Source organism: Camellia sinensis, chromosome 3 (assembly GCF_055761805.1).
Source record: "Camellia sinensis isolate YWXY chromosome 3, ASM5576180v1, whole genome shotgun sequence".
Lineage (NCBI taxonomy): Eukaryota > Viridiplantae > Streptophyta > Magnoliopsida > Ericales > Theaceae > Camellia > Camellia sinensis.
Window position 1 is genome coordinate 172,176,001 of NC_138963.1, and position 4,970 is coordinate 172,180,970.

Consider the following 4,970-nt stretch of genomic DNA (forward strand, 5'->3'; position numbering starts at 1 on the left):
AGTTAGAAGGAGACTACGAGGGTTGTGGCCATTTCAAGTTGTAATCTCGTTAGATCTGGTTCAAGACTTGTTCCATGGGGGAATTGAGGGGAGTGTACCGCTCAAACTGACTGGGCAATCGGGTAAGTGCCGATCGGTCAACTCGAGCAATTCGATCGGTATACTGAGGTGCTTGTTATGTATATTGGGTGGTTCTGGTTTCAGATTCCTTTCTCTTCTCTCTGAGGGTTGGGTTTTCGATTGTAGAATCTTGGCGGGCGGCCAAAGAATCTTCGACGTTCATATATTTTTGGCCATTGGAAAGGAGGATTGCCATGGAGGTTGGAGGGTTTTTGGAGAAGGAGAAAAGGAAGTCGGATGATCGTAAACCAACTATAAAAGCCGTGAGAATGACCTTGTCGTCGTTTTTCGCCACCTGCAAAGCCTTGGTGTTCAAACAGGTGACGAAGCTACATAGCGATTCCCCCTCCGTCTGACGGATGTTGAGGAGCTGAGTCGCCGGGCGCCGTTGGCGCTAGGCACTAATGAAATGGCTAAGAAAAGAATCACTTAAGTGTTGGAAAGTAGAGACAGAGTCTGTCGGCAGCTGACTGAACTAGAGTCGAGCCGACCCCTTGAGTGTTACGGGGAAAGCCCGACACATGATCTCATTAGGAAAAGCATGGAGGATCATTAGGGTCCTGTAAGTTTCCAAGTGGTCAACCGTGTCCGTTGTGCCGCCGAAAGAGTCGATCGAAGGCATTATGAACTTAGGAGATAGAGGTTTGTCCCTAATGGAGGCGACAAACGGTGAATTGGTTGTTGTAGAGGGTTTATTCTGTATGTTCTGCATGACTCCTTGAAGCTGGAGTTTCATGGCTCGGAGTTCCACATCCCAGATAGGAACGTTGTCACCACCATAATGCAATGGAGGCTAGACACTACTAGCCTCTCCCTCGGGAGCAGGTGCTTGGACTGATGGATGTAGACCCCGAGGTGGCGGGTTCATATCTTGGGGTGGCAGTCACAAACCCTCCAAGTTTGAGGGGTGGGATTGTTGGAAGGGATGGCTCGGGATTCGTTCTCGGTTAGGTGGGATATCTTGTGGTGGTGGAGGAGGCATTGGGAGGTCTTGTTGAAGTAAAGCATTGATCAATGCTTGGTTTTGTTCGGCTAGGCGGTTGATGCTGTTTGTGAGTTCTGTGAAATACTGAATGGCAAGGAGGAATTATCGAGAATGGGTCTCTGGCAACAATGAGCACAATTGTCACACGGAGTGAAATGTTCCCACAGACGGCGCCAACTGATGATACTACTTATGCCTGAGGAACGGGTCAGGCTGATACACGCCTCCCACACCGTTGTCTGGTCACTGGGCCCACTGAGAAACTTGCATAAGAGTCCAACGGAGAATGGGAGTCCCCCAGCGAACCCTCTGACGAGCAAGTTAGAAAAGAGAGACTAATGAACTGTAGAGATAGGGTGATGATAAAGAACTTAACCTTCTTTTCGTCTTAGAAACCTGCTTATATCCTTTGTTTATCATTTCCTTGTCCACTCCGACCTGTCATGTTGGCCGAAAGTCTATGTTCTAACTTGCCTTGTTCATGGTGAGGCTATTCTGTTCCGACGTAAATGGGTTATCACATTAAATGCTGCAGGAAACCTCATTAATGGCTTATGTGTGGTGCAACAACTTTGCAGGATCTTTGTCTGCTTACGTAGCTGATTCTTCTCTTGATAAGTGTTTAGATGCCATTGGTTCTTGCTGCAACGTTAGGTTCCAATAATGTTGGGTTTTAGTATTTGAATCGTGCGTTGGTGTAAACATCCCATTTTTTACCGTCCTCAAGACTTGGACGTCATCGTTTGAACACTCGGTGATCATCCATGTTTGTGTTCGTCCTGAGTTCTCGAAGGTCTCGGCCACACGCCTTGCCTCAAGACCTCTCGACTTGCCTATTTTGTGTTTGGTTTTCCACCAAACACTTGTTGTTTTGCTTCTGAGGGCACAGAATAGCTTGTTGGCCATCCCCACACCTCACCGGCCATGGCTTGAGGCCACGGCTTGAGGCCACAGGCCATGTTTTGTTTCTATTGGCCAAATGTTTGGCCGGTCGGCACTCTTTCTGGTCGGCCGACCATTGTTTTGGTCAATTTGTCATTTTTGGCTTTGCACCCCCTCCATTTACATGTATGGAGGTGTATAGAGGGATTTCCCTCTTGCTTAGCTTGTTTTGTCAGCTTTGCAAGAGTGAACCTCTATAAAGGGAGGGCTTCTCCTCCCTCCTCAAGGGTTAGAGGTTGAGCTCCAGGGGTCTGGATTAGGGTTAGAAATAGTGTATCTATCTCTCTCTATATCTCCCTCCCTTTTTGCCTTTGTGTGTGTTTAAGTGTGTTTTGTTCTTACTTTTGTGCACAAACACCTAGTATCACACCTTACCTTGGTTGCTGAAGTGCCAAAGGATTGTTGTTAAGATTTTTTTGAGTGGATTTAAGCTTGGAAAAGCTGCTGGAGCTCCATTCTTGAAGAGGTCTACAAGGGTAAGAATCTTACCCCTTTATTCCCCATTCTTGCACTAGCTTTTAACCTATCTTGCATCTGTTTTTGAGCTTAGTGTATAGCATATAAAAGTTCTGATTTTGTTAATTTTAGAACTTTGTTTAAGGTCTTTTTGAGGTTTGGGGTTGTTTCCCCCCTCCAAGGCCTTGTTAGGCCTTGTTTAAGGCCATCTATTTTGGCCCTTTCTTTGAGCTTTGCATGACCTCTCTACCACTGAAATCCAGAGGATTTTCAATGGTGGAAAGGTGGTTTTGAGGTTCTAAATGGGAGAGGTCATCCCCTCTCCATATTGCCTTTGATGCTCACACAAATGGCTTGTGTTGTAGCTTGTATGCTTAGCTTTGTTTAGCTTCTTTTCAATGCATATTTGTGCTTATTTTGTCATGATACAGCACTGTTTTAAGTTGGTTTAGACACACCATGCATGCCTTGCATACTTGTCTTGTAATGCTATGAAATTGCCTTGACATGCTATATGCTTTGAGCCTTGTTTTTAGCATGATTTTGGCTTAGCTTTGTGAAGCTTTTATGCATGTTTTAGCGTGCTTGAGGTCTAATTTTGGTCGTTTGGGTCATCCATGACTTGCTTTGTATAGCTACCATGCAATCTCCCTTGTAGGCTTTGAGTATTGGCCCCTCTAGCATGCTTTCCTTGCATCATTTTAGTGGTTTGGAACCACTTACCATTTCATTTCAGTCCATATAGCATGCTTGTATACTTGCATTTATGGCTCCTTTGATGTTTCAAAAGGTTGGTGTTTTGTGCTCCATGTTTGGGTCATTATGCATGCCTTTAGACTTAGGCATTTGGAATGCCATTTAAGTGTGTTTTTGGTCTTGTTTAGACCTGCATTGGGACTGTTTTAGGTCCCTATGGCCCTTTGGGGCTTGCTTCATTTTGCCTTGGTTTGAGTCCCGTGGCTAACTTTCACGTTTTGGGCTTGGTTGCATGCTTTGCTTGCTTTGTTTAGTTGGTTTGGCACCATCCTTAACATGATTTTCAGAGTTTATCATGCTTACCATTTGTCCATATTTGTTTCCTTTTAAGTGCGCTTAAAAGTTCCTCTTTTATGCTTAAGTGTTGGACCATGTTTGCATGCATGTTGGTATGTAAATTTGACCTCATTCCCATAGCATTTGGCCACTGTTTTGGGCCTAGTGGAGAGCTGTCTATCTTGGTGTAAGTCCATCATTCGCATGTTGTTACATGCTTGCCTTGTATGTTGTTACACGCTTGGCCTTTGGCATGTTGTTGCATGCTATACATGTTTGTTTTTTTAGATGCTTAGCCTATTAACATATTGTTGCATGTTTAAGTGGTGTTGCATTTGGCATGCATCTTGTGTTAAGTTGCTTTACATGTTCCTATGCTAAGTCCCCCTCACATGTTGTTGCATGTTTGTCATTAGCATTATTGTTACATACCTAGCATGCTTGCTTGCTTAGGTTGTATGCCTAGTACACATTGCTTATTTGCATGCTCATATTGCATACTTAACTCGCATGCTTAGGTTGCATTTTGCATGTATACCTTGCCTCTTGAATCACCATGATAGGGGTTAGGTCCATTATTTGTTTATGTGCACCTCATTTGACATTGAAATGGCACACTTGGCCTCTTTGGCCATCACGCATTGAAATGCGCAATTGATGATCTGAGGGTCGAGTACCAAACTCCTCTGAGTCACAAACATGATAAGGAGTGTGGTGGTGTAGACATTTACTTTAAAATGCATTGCCATGCCTTGTTTGCCCTCTGCTGCTGTCAAAACAGGGTTCTGCAAGAAGATATGGTCAACTGACCATTCTTAGGGCCGGCCGACTAAATATCTTTGGCCGAGAGCTATACAACTGGTCGATGACCACTCTACCATGGTCGGTGACCATTCCTTATGGCCGGTGGCATCCTACAATGATCAGGGAGTGATGCTGAAGCATCCTTGGGACTTGTGCAATTTTTAGAGGCACAGAACAGTGTAAACAGCGGCAGCTTGTGCATGGTGGTGGATTTCCGAGTGGAACCGAGCACGCATGCATTGGACCCTCTTCCCGAGGCTGTTTTACCGCTTTATTAGCTTAGTTAATTTGCTTAACTAGTTAAGTGGCCTGTAACTATTTAATTAGCTTGTTAGTTAGTTAAATTTGTATTATTCTTTTGGTCCCTCCGAGAGAGGGCGAATTGTTTAATAAGTGTGGATGCGTGTGTGCATGTCTTCCAACCCCCACTTCTTTCTCCCTTTTACTTACCTGTTTTTGATGGTTAGTATTAGGGCATATTTCAATTAGCATCCTTATGCTATGCATGTGTGCATTCATTCATTTGTATTGCATGCATCCGGCTCGACGCATCATACTAATTGCATAGTATTTCAAATCTAACTTGAATACATGTTATCTGTTGCATTTCACATGTCATCCATAGAATAGC